Source organism: Callospermophilus lateralis, chromosome 10, assembly GCF_048772815.1.
Source record: "Callospermophilus lateralis isolate mCalLat2 chromosome 10, mCalLat2.hap1, whole genome shotgun sequence".
Lineage (NCBI taxonomy): Eukaryota > Metazoa > Chordata > Mammalia > Rodentia > Sciuridae > Callospermophilus > Callospermophilus lateralis.
The window spans coordinates 92,599,537-92,613,438 of record NC_135314.1 but is presented as its reverse complement, the minus strand read 5'-3'; the positions used below and the strand labels follow the sequence as shown (position 1 = coordinate 92,613,438).

Sequence of the window (13,902 nt, the reverse complement as noted above, 5' to 3'; positions counted from 1 at the left end):
GGGGAGACAACAGTGACTCAGTGTTGCCTCTGACTACTTCTAGATGTGGGCAGTGTGTGGTGTCTGGTGAGGGCCTGCTGTTCTGGTTCACAGATGGTGACTTCTTGAAGTATCCTATCATGAAGGAAGGGCAAACAAACTCCCTCGGGCCTCTTATAAGGATACTAATCCCCAATCACTCTCCAAAGGCCCCCACCTTCTAGTACCATCACCTTGAGTTAGAATCTCAGCCTATGAGTGGGAAGATAGGCACATTCAGGTCATGGTGGCTGCCATCCAACAAGTCCTTCTGGTCCCTGCCGTGCGAAGGCAGTCAAATCACACATCATCTTCCTTTAATAGTAACAAGGAAAAAAAAAAATGGGGAAAGATAGTTTTTTTGTTTGTTTGTTTGTTTAAAGAAAATTTGGATGGAACAGGGAGGGGCTTCCATCACCTCTTTGCACGAGAGGAAATGAACTTCCTCGGGTTTCCTTCCTCCTCTGTTGAATTGTTGATAAAGTTCCTTGGGTCTGTTAACTTCTGTATCTTGTTCAGGTAGCAGAGCCTGGCACTCGCCATGGCGATCTGTTTGCTATTTTGTGTGCCCTTTGAAGGTCGTATGTGGTTTCAAAAGAGCTACCTGAAAACAGGGAAGCACCAGCGACCTTTGGACACATTGGAACCCAAGAGAAAAGGACATAAACAGAACCTTTTCCTGAGGTGAAGGCTCCAGGCCATTTTCTCTGCCTTAAGGAAGTGTAAGTTAACCAACCATACCTAACTAAACAGAGGTAAAACTATAACGAGGCTGCTGTTTCTGCACTCCGAGTTGGGTCTTTCTCCACATAGAAATTTATTAAACGGACCCATGGTATTTGGGGGAAGGCATTTGGTGAAGTCTCTGTGGTGGAGATCCTAATGATTAATTGATTTTAAAGCAATTATTGCCAATGAAGCGAGCTCTAGCCTAGGACATGGGGGAGGGATAGTGCGACATGTAGGACAACACAGAAAATATTCCAAGGTACAACTCTTCCACTGTCTGGAGTTCAAGGCGGATAGGAGTTTTGAGGAGGCAGAACTTACAAAAACAGTACAGCACAATTTATTTGGTCCATATGAACACGTGTTGTGGACTGAAATGTGCTTCCTCCGCAGTTTCCATGTTGAAGTCCTAACCGCCTGTACCCCAGAAGGTGTCTGTATTTTGAGATAAGGTCTTTATCTAAGTGTGGGCCCTAATGCAATGTGATCTATGTTCTGCATAACAAGAAAAAAGTGACATCAGGCAGGTAGAGGAAAGGCCCTGTGAACACACACCCAGAAAGCAGCCAGGTAAGCATGTGTTGTCAAGTCACCTAGTCTGTGGTATTTTGTTATATCAGCCCTAGAAAACGAATACAATACCTGTCCAATGTCCCTTTCTGAACATGTCATTATTTTTGTGGATGTGTTATTGTCTTCATTTTGTAAAAAATATTCTGTATAAAGCCTCTCGTACTAATCGGAATAAGCATAAGTGCCTGCTGCTTTGGGCTCTGGCTACCAGCTTCAAGAAAACTAACTTTACCAAATCCTTCCTCCATGAATGAAGCCTTTCACCTCCCACTTTCCTGTGCCCTCTGGGATTCCTGCCAGAAGTGAGTACATGCCATAAAAATAAGGTCCCCAGACCTAAGATGCAGGAAGGTTGTCATTTTTCAAATTGACAGATGACCTATAATTGAGTAAACAAGTCTATTTTGGTCAGAATATCATGCAATCAAAGGTAGAAAATTAATGTAGAATTGAAAAATATGAGCAAGGCAGATACTTATTTTCTTAGATTTGAAAAACGATTCTTCTGGTTTCTGATTCGGTGCCTGCTGCAGCATTTTTATTCAAAAGCTCTGGATTGTCCTGGGGGTTATTTGCCTGAAGTTATCTTGCATAACTCTTTACACAGCTCAAATGCTCGGAGATAACCCTCTCCATTTTGTGTAGAGTCAGCATTACTGAAATTCATTCACTCAGCATTTTGCAAATTGCATTTCATGTTTTTTCTGTGTCTGTTGTTTTGTGTGCAGGAAACGAAAAAGGATCTATGGCCATGAAAATTAAATGATCCCCTTCCTCTCTCCCTTCAACCCAAGGTTCTGATGTATTTACTTTGACTTCTTATGATTCATGGAATATACCATGTGTCTAGCCCTCTGCTAAGTGCATTTTATCATTTAATTCTTGTGTTGTGATTATGAAGCATATGCTAATTTATTTTACTTATGAGAAACTTGGGAACAAAAAATTTAAGTGATGGTCCTGAGATAGGATTTGAATGTATCTTCCAGAGCATTTAAACAACATGGGCAGCACTACCTCATAATCTTTCATAGCGAACATGCTCAGTGAATCCCCTAAAGTAGCATATAGTTTCTCAAATCATTCAACACAAAATCTTTTTCTTTCTTTTTTTTTTCTTTTCAAGTGGTGGATTATTTTGAAACCCTTGCCTTCCATAAATCACACCCTAGAAAAACCTTAACAGCTAAAGAAAAATGGCCCAAATATTTCAATTTTAATTGGTAGAAAGGATCTTTGTACAGAATTACAAATGCCACCTGAAATATTAATTTTTAAAAAGTCTTTTTAAAATAAATTTTTAGTGGTGACTGGGGTCCCCTGGAAGCAGAGCTGAGAAGGGGATTCTTGTGCATATGATTCTAGGGGAAGTGATGGCAGCAGAGGGGACATCATGAAAGCAGGAGAGAGCAGAGAAGAAAGCCAGGCAGGGATGAGGGCTCAGCTGGAGCAATACTTCAGGCTGATGCCCGGGGCAGCTCTGGAGCATGAATTGCAGAGCTGGCTTTTACTCCTAAGTCAGTCAGTCATTCCTTGAGCAATGCTCCTAGGGTCATGTTGGGGTCCTGGAGGCATGTCCTGCTGAATGAAGACAATTCTCTGGAAAAGGAGATTTCAGCACAGCAGCTGGATGGTGACTGGGGCACCGGCTCAGTGGGTGGGTGGGTGGGGATCTGACTGATCCACCATATCTTCCCCATGTACTAGTCAGATCCACTAGCTTCCTATGTGTCGGTCACTTCATTTAAGCATATATTCTTCAGGATCTTCATTGGTCAGTTTCTGGAGAAATTTACAAGAGTGGACTGATGGCATGAATTTAATCCACACTACTGCAGTTGGGTGTGGAGTGATAACTGATGCTCAATTCTCCTCCTCCTCCTCCACTGTATTACTGTCTCTGCAAGTATTTATGCTCGTCCATGTCGTTTTCCTGGTGAAATCACCTTGATCTTCATATGTGGGTTCTCCGTACCACTGGTTACCATAGCTTTACCAGGCTATGGTTGCCATACCTGCCCATCTAGACTAAAACTGTAGACGACAGTCTGCTATATGCCCAGTGGATCACCTAAGAATCTAATATATTTCTCCCTACCTTGCTAGATATATCAGATCTACCCTCATGTGATCATCAGAGCCAATTTGTCCTAATGGTATGCTGCATCTGCTGTGCAATTAAAACAAGCAACCTGATCTTTCTTTGCTTTTTAGTGATGTTCTTACTATGTGCATGGTATCTTGGACCCTTTTTGGGAACCAGGATGTTAAGACCCACAGAGACTAAAGTTGCAGGAATAAGAAGTAGGAATTTCCCAAAGGGCCACTGAAAAGTGATGCTTAGTGGGGCCTCTCCCTACCTCCACCTCCAGAACTCCTGTATTCTACTTATTTGGTTCAGAATCATACATCAGTCATTGGTTTAAGGTATATGCTGTACTTTAGAGTTCAGTTCCACATCATCATGGGGTGTTATCTCCATTCTGTTGCCACAGCTGCATCTTCAAAAAGCCATTTGAAGATAGGTGTGGTGGTATGTATCTCTAGTCCCAGTGATTTGGGAGGCTGAGGAGGGAGGATGTCTTAAGCTCAGGAATTCAAGGCTAGTCTGAGCAACATCTCCAAATATAACAAAAACAAAGCAACCATTCTATCATGTTAGCATCTTGTGGATGATGCAGTGTGTGATAGTGGATTCCACTGTCATTTTTCTACCAACTCATCTTCTATGCTATAAAGGAGACCTTCGGTTTGAGGTGATGCTCTGTGGGATCCCACGTTGGCAGATTAGCTGCTGAACTGTGGTGCTGACTGAGATTCTACAGGTAAAAACGGCAAATCCTTACCCAGTCAGAAAGAAATACTGCCCTCTCCGGGATGAGGGATCTCACCCAATCAATTTCCCATCAGCAGCTGGAGGACCCTTCAAGGAATGATGCCCTGTCACCATTACTGTTCATAGTGGATATCTGACATTTTGGCTGCCAACCATCACAAAACTCTTATTATTTGGGGAGACTCCCAACAATGGTGAGAGGTCAGGCTTGTACCAAAAGCCAGAGAAGATGGATATTGTCTTACCTGGGCCCCAGTAGCTAGAATGGCAGAAGCTTCTCCATTTCTGGATTCTCAAGATGGAATCAGTCAGCTATTAATCACTGGAGCTGCATCCACGAAGGCCTGGTCCCCACACCCATGGCTGTGAGGGCAGCAACAGTGAGATCACAGCTGGCCAGTGTAAACATGGTGACAGTGATGTAGGACAGAAGAGGCTCGACACCCAAGGAATTTTCAGGAAGCCTGTTTATTAGCTTCAGGGTCCGCAGGGGGCTATCGCCTAAAATTCTCTGAACCATGAGTCTGGAAACTCTTAGAACTATATACCCACTGGGAAGTGAGAGGCTTGGAGGTCTACATTTTTGTAGGAGTCTACATAAAAGTCTTTTTTTTTTTTAATTCACAGAAAATGCTTTTTGTCTCATTTTTTAGATTAGTCAGAGGTTTTACAAGTTTTACCATAAAAGCAAAAATAACATCACCAAGTTTTTGCTCAAATTTAGCTTTAGCAAGACAGAGCATAACCTCACCAGTCAGGGAAGGGCCTCACTAAGGAAGAGGGACTTGAACCTAGGTCTAAAGTGACTGATAACCCACAGTTACTGAAAATACCAAACCACCCTGGCATCATGTTTGCCTCCCTTATCTTTTGTTGGTGAATTCCAGAGTCTAAGGTCACCTTCTGTGAATGATTAGCTCTTGTCTGTCTGCTCATCAGCCTTTCTTCCTTCTACACCAAACAGTAGTTTTGTTCACTTGTGGTTCTGGGAACAGTACCCAAGGCCTTGTGCATACTAGACAAGTGCTCTACCACAAAGCTGCATCCCCAGCACAAAATTAACCAAACGAAACATGTAATTATTTTAGTTATTATTTTTCCTATTTTTTGTGTGTGTGTTTGATTTCAGGGATCAAACCTATGCCTTCATGCATGCTAGGCAAACTATGAAACTGTTTGAAAGGAGAAATAATTGCATCTGTATTTCTATGACCACATTCACCAGTACAATCAAAATTTTTTTTTTGTTTTATTCTTTTCTAGAATAGTATTTTTCTTAAAAGACAAAATAACTTATTTCCAAACCATTCTGAAATCAATCAATCCTTCTTTTCTCCTTTTGTTCTTTTTTATTATACTTTCATTTCACAAAAGTTAATATATGGTCATTTTAGAGGAAACAGAACAGGCAGAAAAATGTGACCAAAAACAATAATCATCAATAGTGATAGCACAGGTTTTTTGTTTGTTTGTTTGTTTTTGGTGTGTTTCCTTCAAGAATTATTGTCTGTTCATTTCAGTTGATGTTAACAAAATTGTAATTAGGAATGGGTAATGTAAGATATTTAGGTATACACACACACACACACACACACACACACACACACACACACATATATATATATATCTCCACGTTTTCATTTTTTATTTAAAAAAACCCCCAAGAACAGCATTTTTATGACCACATAATGTCCTATTATATGATATGACTCTTTTATCCATTTCTCATACAACATTTGGATTGTTTCTAAATAATACTTTGATCAAAATGAAATTGTGTTTCACTTGTTTACAAATCTTTTCTCACTTATCTAAACTGCCCTTTAATGGAACTACTAGGTTAAGTGGTATAAAAAATTAAAGTGCATTAGAAGCATGCTGTCAAGTTGTTTTCATAATGGTGTTACTAGTTCACACTCTCCCCAGCATTTGCATAAGAATGTCAATCTCACTGTTGGATTTTAAAAAAAAATCTTTACTGATTTGATAGTTATTATTTCAGTATTGTTTTAAAAGTATTTTAATTTATAAATTCCATTTCTACTTTGATGATCAGAGCTGTTGCTCATCTGTTGTTTCCAATTTACAAATGCATAGTTTACTGGAAGAAATGTGCAGATGATTTCTAAAATACATTCTTTGTCAGAAAGACATCTAGTATGAATTAGCCTATTCTAGAAAAGGCGAAAGATTGTTGACTATAGTTTCTTAACATGATTCAATAACCCAAATAATAAGAAATAACTGAATATCTCAATAATGTGCATGGTGTTCATTTACTGTAAAAACAAATTATGTGCATTTACTTTCTGTTGTGTTTTAAACTTCCTGGTGTAGGCTTCTCTTTCAAAGTTCAGTAGTTTAATCTGAGTCTAAAGATCGTAACAGTTTTTTCTTGTCTCCAAAAAGTAATTTCCTGAAAGCAATTGAAAACTATAAAACTAGCAATTACTAGATAAGGTCCACTGGCAAAATGAGACATTTGGGGCTGGTAAGTTATGATTTGTGCAGAAAAGATTTTCAGAAAGCCCAGAAAGTGGCAACTGAAGTACCATCGACCCAGACAACATGTGGAGGAAAAATTGCTTCCTCTTTTTGCAAGATGTTGATTCTAAGTTGTCTAGATGTCCTCATTCTGGATGACATTTTTTCAAGTTAAATGCAATAATGTCCTTAAGATCTCATATGAAAATTTCCAAAGTACAAAGAGGTTTTAAAGCAAGCAACCCTTTAGAAACAGGTTTTGTCAACCAAGTTTGTGACCCTGGTTCATGTTTTAGTACTTGGTACTTTAGAGGGAATAACATCATTCCTTTACACCCTGTCAATGTTACCTGTAGAAGAGTGGGAACTCCCTGACATGGTATATACTCACATATGCACAAATACGGGCACACACATCCATACCATATCCCATTATCTTTCTATTACTTGCCACGGGAAATGGATCCAAGCAAGCTTTGTCCTGCTAAGGGCTCTGACCATGCAAAATACTGTTTGATGAAATATAATCTGGAAGTCAATGCTGGGAAGCTAACAGTAACATGATTTCATGGTATTAATACCAAAGTCAGCTGGAGAGTATAATTGAGTTAAAAAATAAAAAATCAGGAAGATGCCAAAGAGATGATAGATAGATCAGCACTATGTAGAGGGAAAGTTGGAAGCATGTTTCAAAAGGCATAAAAGCTTTTTATCCTTAACCCAGCAATTTCAACTACTAGAAATTTATCTTAAGAAAACAATCATAGTTTTACAAAGAGATTTATGTTTAAAGTGTTCATTGCACCACTGTTTATACAACAAAAAATTGGGAATAACCTAAGAATCCAGTAATAGGAAAATATCAAATTGAAAAACATACAGTTGATGACATTTGACAATTTAAACCCATGAAGTAACCATTTTACATTATAAATTAGATATGTTGGGTATGGTCTATAAATGAGATGCATCAATGAAGAATCACGTAGTTGAAAAATACTAAATGGTGTGAGATAAAAATCACTCTACATTGGTTAACAGAGGAAAAACAACTATACACGAAACAATGACTACAATGAATCTGTTCAGTAACTAGATGGAGGGCACGGCTGGGCATGAACTTGATTTACAAGTATTATCTCTGACTTTTGGACTATGGATTATTCTATATTCATCTTTGTACCTTGCTTTGTTCTAAAAATAGCTATGATAATTATATATTATTTTCTCAGTTGTAAAAATACACCAAATACCCCCCCCCACACACACACACACATACACTCATCCCTCAGTAAAGAGAATTGGTAAGAATGTTCCCCAGCCATTATAGCTCTGAAAAAAAAGTTCTTTGCTTCCCCTCGGTGCCTGTCACAGTTCTGTCACGGGTTCCTTTTGTTTTGCCGTTGGGTGGATCATCAGGAATGTCAAGCCTTCTATTGCCCACCCTTAAGTCAAGGTTGACTTTACGGGGAGGCAGCTGACTAGAAGGTGTGCCTTCAGGAAAGGCATTTCTGTGCTCCCCAGATGACTGAAATACCTTTTGCAGAGGGAAACCTTCCAAAGCACATTCTTCTTCTTCACTGAGAAGTGTGATCCTCTCTGGGGTTGAGGAGGGACACAGGGATGGCCCCCTGGGCCAAGCGGTGAGACTGTTGTGGGAGCAGTGCATTAGGCAGGGCTGTGAAGGCTGAATACAGAGGAGGTGCTGTTCCTGCAGACCTCCTCAAGTTCATGGTAGAGAAATGGAAAAAAAAAAAAAAACTTTAAAGAGAACAAAAGCCATAGGGTTTTAAAACTGTTTTATCTTATTTTTGAGCAGCAGTTTTTAATACTTTTTTGCGGTGGACCGTGAATGGCGAACTAGAGAAATTTTTTTGGTATTATCCTGAGAACCTAAGTACAGATCCAACTGCTGAGGAATCTATTGGAGCTGGTTTCCGTAATCCACTGGCGAGGGTAAAAGCATGTTGAAACACTACAGCAAATGATTCAAAACATGAATAAATCCAGACTTGTTTCTAACGTGTCGTCTTAAAAGTACAAATGTAGTTACTTCATCGTTTGTCAAGTTTTTCCTGACACAAGATAGTCACAAGGCACCATCAGAAGAATGGTGGGATCCACCCAGGATTTCAGAATGCCTGATTCAGTATTAATGAAGGGAGTTCTTTCCAGAGTCTTACAAAGCAAAAGATGGAAAGAAACATAAATGGCACTATCGATAAAATATACAGATTTACTAAATAGTTGACGTGGACGAGTATTTTAACATGTGCAGTTATCATTTTAACTACGGATTCCTCTACTCAGTGACTAGGAACAGCACAAACTCCAGACCAGGCTCTGGGCTATAATCCCAGCACCACCACTTATTGGCTTTGAGGCCTTAGTCAGGCATCCTAACCTCTGTGTACCTCAGTTTCGCTATGTATAAAATGACAGTAGTAGTAAGAACTCCCTTGTAAGAATATTGTGAGAAATAAATGAGTTAAAATATGTCGTCCCTGGATATGTGTGATAAGGAAATATTGGTTCTCAGTATCTCAGGGGTTTTTTTGTTTTGTTTTTTTTTTTACCTTCTATATCAGCACTTATCAGTATTTTTTCTCCTGATTTATCACACAGGGATGTATATATAATAAGGGGAAGTCATAAAAACTCCTCTGGAGGAGGGGGATGCTAAACTCCCAGAGTCTTCTTTCATTTTGTAAAATCTCCACAGATGGCCTAGATATCCACTCCATTTCTGAGAAGGTGGTAGATAGAATGATTCAGTCAGGGACATGTCTGGCAGCAACATTCTCAGGTATACTATTTCCTGTACCGCACACTTCTCAGAACCTCCCTACCCTATAATTCCCGGTGCCAGATCACTATGTATATAGTGTTTCTCTTGTCACAAAAGCCTAGTGCTGCTGCCCCGAGCCTGCCCTGGGTTTCTGTGTGTGTTGACACACTCCATATCTACCCAGAGAGCTCTGACTGCTCAGGGGTTCTGCCCTCTGCCTGAGCGGGAGACGGCTGGCCGCACTATGTCAATAAGTCATGACAATGACCTTGCAATCTGAGAATCAGTTTATGGGGGTGTTTTCCCAGCAGTGTTTTCCTTTTACCAGGAGGAAACCTAAAAGGCCGTCTCTCCACAGCTCTCTCTGGTAGTCAGATTAAAGAACTTCCTTCCCAGGGGCCACGGCCAGGGCTTTATTGGCTTAAAGGGCACTTTTGTATTGTGGGCTCAGTCCTGTGTGCACACTCACGCGCGTGTACACACACACACACACACACACACACACACACAACACGGTTATAGTCATCATTTTACCAATGGTCATAAAATATATCAACAGTATATAATAAGATGTATTATTCAACCTAAAAACTTAGTTTTTATTCTTTTGATTTTTAAAAGAAATCAAAACGCTTCTTCTCTGGGAAAACACCAAATGATGAATGACGCTGGTCTGGCAAGAGGTCCCGGAGGTCCCAGAGGTCCTGGGTCCCAGGGGCCTAGAATGGGTGGCTTCTGTGGAGGCTTCTGCAGTGGTCTCCGAGGCCACGACTGGGGCCAGAGCCATGGCCGAGGGGCTCCTGGAGGCAAGGTCGATGACAAGGAGCGGATCTTGGTCAGCAAGCTGGGCCGCCTGGTCGGCACATGAAGATCAAGTCCCTGGAGGAGATCTGTCTCCTCGCTTGGCCCAAGGAAAGGAGTCTGAGATCACGGACTTTTTCCTGGGAGCATCCCTCAAGGATGAGGTTTTGAAGATCCCGTCTGTACAGAAACAGACTGGTGCTAGCCAGGGACCAGGTTCAAGGCGTTTGTAGCTATCGGGGACTACAGTGGTCACATTGGACCGGGAGTAAAGTGCTCCGAGGAGGTAGCCACTGCTATCAAGTGTCTTGTCATTGTTCCTGTGAGGAGAGGCTCCTGGGGGAACAAGATTGGCAAGCCCCACACTGTCCCTCGCAAGGTGACAAGACGATGTGGTTCTGTGCTGGTGCCACTCATCCCTGCCCCCAGAGGCACTGGCATTGTCTCAGCCCCTGTGCCCAAGAAGCTGCTGCTGCTGCTGGCTGGTACTGATGACTGCTGCACTTCAGTCAGGGGCTGCACTGCCACCCTGGGCAATTTCAACCAAGGCCACCTTTGATGCCATCTCTAAGACATACAGCTACTTGACCCTCATCTCTGGAAAGAGACTGTGTTCACCAAGTCTCCCTATCAGGAATTCACCGACCACCTTGTGAAAACCCAAGCAGAGTCTCTGTAGAGAGGACCCAACCTCTATCTGTGGCTACGGCATAGGGTTTTTATACAAAATAAATAAATAAATAATAAATAAATAAATAAATAAATAAATAAATAAATAAAATAAAGTGAATGAAACCTGTTAAAAAAAAAAAGATATCAAAACATTTTCATGGACTCTTACAAGTACTGTGGGCCCTAAGGGTTGTGCTCTATCTAAGGGGCAAAGGTCCTAATCACAGTGGCTACCTGGGGCCAGTGTAGAAGTGTCTTGTCATTCACACCAGCCCTCAAGTGCCACTGCTATATTTTGGACCATACATGCCCCCAAAGGCCCCATGTTAAAGCCTTGGTCTCCAGTCCATGGTGCTATTAGGAGGTATTGGAATCCTTAAGAGGTGGGGCCTAATAACAGGAAAAGTTAAGTCACTGAGGATATGGGTACCCTGGCTCCTTCCTTTTCTTCTCTTTCACTACCTGTCTCCCATGAGGTGAATAGCTTTGTTCCATCAAGTGCTTCCCACCAGATGTGCTTTCTCACAACATATCTCAAGACAATGGGGCCAACTTACCATGCACTGAAACCTCTGAAACCATGAGCCAGAATTCGCCTTTCTTCTTTTTAAGGTGATTATCTTAGGTATTTTGTTATAGTAAAAGAAAGCTGACTAACACATTTATCATTGTCTACCACGTTATCATTGTCTACAAATGCCAGTGCTTTAGATTGTTAGTTGGTTTGCATGGAATTAAACTTTAAAGGGTAAAACTACTGAAGTAAAGACACTAGACCTTATCCAGAGTCTAAATACTATCTAAGGAGTACTTGTGATTTTCAAGTTTTTCATCTTATAAGTACACTCTCCTTTTATATATATATAAACACCCAATTTTATGTTGCCTAGGGCAATAAAAATATCTTTGGGAAAAAGAATCCCAGGCTGAGGGAAGAGTTCATGTAAACGCCCCCAAGGAAGGTGTGTATCTGGAGAGACTGAGGATCAGCAGAGGCCAGAGTAAGGGAAGTGGTGAGCAACGGGGAAAGGGTGGGGTAGCTCTGTAGAGCTCAGGTAGCTTTGTAGGCCAAGGAAAGGGCTTTGGGTTTTATTCTAAAGGTTCCAGGAATCTATTGGAGGGTCGAGCTCAAATGAAAGATACAAAGAGATTGATGTTCTCAGATGTTCTTAGGCTGCTGTGTGGATCACAGACTCTGGGGGAGGGATGGGAAACTCTGAGGCTAGGCAACCAACCAGCAGGTTATTGCCACCTGGAAAAGGCGACAGTGGCTCAAATTAGGTGGAAGGGCCATGATGCAGGGTCTGAAGGTAAAGCAGACAAGGTTTCTTCATGGGTATGTTATGGTCTGTGAGAGAAAGAAGTTAAATATTATGCAAAGTTTTTATTATGGGTAGTTGGGTGAATGATAATTCCATCTATTGAGTTTTGTTGCCAATGTTGAATTTTTGGAGCGGCGATTTTGGTGAGGGGGTGTTATGAAGATTTTAGTATTGAACGTGCTAGGTGTAAGATGCCCATAATGCATCTAGTAAGATGTCAGTTAAATATGTGAGTCTGAAGTAGGAGGCAGAGATAGAGATAACATTTGGAATTATCAGCTTATAGATTTTAACTTTTCCAGGTGGATGAAGTTGCCTAGAAAGTGCTTGAGAAGAGAGAAGAGGATGGGGCCCTGGGGCCTTCCACATGGAAAGATCTAGAAGAAAGGAAAGATCCAGTGAAGAATATTGAAAAAGAAGAAGCAGAGGTTAGAGGAAGACCATGTGGCAGAAGTCAAGTGAAGAAAGACTGAAGGCTGGGGATAGAGCTCAGTGGGAGAGTGTTTGCCTCCTGTGCATGAGGCCAGCCCTGGGTTCAATCCCAGAACTGAAAAAAAAAAAAGTAATACTGGGATTGAAAACTTGGTGAAAATGAGCACTTTGGTACCGCATAAATGTAACGAAAATTGCAGTTAGTGAGGAAGATTGACAGGGTGCCTTCTTAACAGAGCATTTCAGGAGAGACCGGGCTGGGTGATATTCAATGAGTCTGGTTCTGCCACTCTCCCAGGAAGAAGCTTGTGTGGTCTCAATTCACAATAGCCAAGCTATGGAACACACCTAGGTGTTGTTCAACAGATGAATGGATAAAGAAACTGTGGTGTATATACACAATGGAATATTACTCAGCCTTAAAGCAGAATGAAACTATGGCATTTCCAAATGGATCTGGAGAATATTATGCTAAGCAAAATGAGCCAGTCCCAAAGAAACAAAGGCTGAATGCTTTCTCTGATATGTGGGTGCTAACTCACAATAAGGGTAGGAGGGCAGGGAGGAATAGAGGACTAAGCACAGGGAGGGAAGGAACGGGAGGAGGCAATGGGGTCGGAATCATAATAGAATGAATCAGACATTATTCCCCTATGTGCATATATGATTTCATGACCTGTGAAACTCTATATCATGTACAACCAGATGAATGAGCAGTTATATGCCATTGATGTATGATGTGTCAAAGTGCATTCTACTGTCTACTGAAAGATACGAATAACTGACCAGAACAAATATATATACATTTGTCTAAAGTGAAGTGTTCCCATGTTTTGGAAGCCTTAATCACTTTAATCAAAAGATCTCCTCCCCTCTCCCAGCTCTGTCACCCCAGAACTCCAACATAACACATCCTGGAGCTAAATTTGGGTTCTGGACATATCCCACTACCAGCCATCTATCTTGCTGCATTGTCTTAGGGTTGCATAATAATGTCTAAGCATCTCTCATGCCCGGCCACTTTTCACCCTTCCTACAATGACTGACCTGTGTACTGGGGAAATCCTCGGCCTGCATGGAGAGAGATCAGCTCAGTAAGAGGAGTATGGGAAACTGCCCATTCAAGTTGGCCATCATAAGCAGTTAGTGACGCTGGCAAGAGTTCCTTCCGTGCAAGTTTAGATAGGAAGAGAAGAAATAGATATAGTGAAAATGTACAACTCTTCTGAGGACTTGTGTTGTAAAGG

The 13,902-nt window shown here is 41.2% G+C and overlaps 1 long non-coding RNA gene and 1 pseudogene across 2 annotated transcripts; both read left to right on the top strand.

Moving 5' to 3' along the window:
* The first annotated feature begins 533 nt into the window (after positions 1 to 533).
* On the top strand, positions 534 to 13,470 carry LOC143408541 (uncharacterized). The gene is made up of 2 exons (XR_013092495.2): positions 534 to 740; positions 12,526 to 13,470. It is a non-coding gene; the product is annotated as an uncharacterized LOC143408541 (long non-coding RNA).
* On the top strand, positions 9,326 to 10,943 carry LOC143408697 (small ribosomal subunit protein uS5 pseudogene; annotated as a pseudogene). Its single transcript, XR_013092519.2, has 2 exons — positions 9,326 to 9,446; positions 10,050 to 10,943. The product of XR_013092519.2 is annotated as a small ribosomal subunit protein uS5 pseudogene (transcript).
* Positions 13,471 to 13,902: the final 432 nt, after the last annotated feature.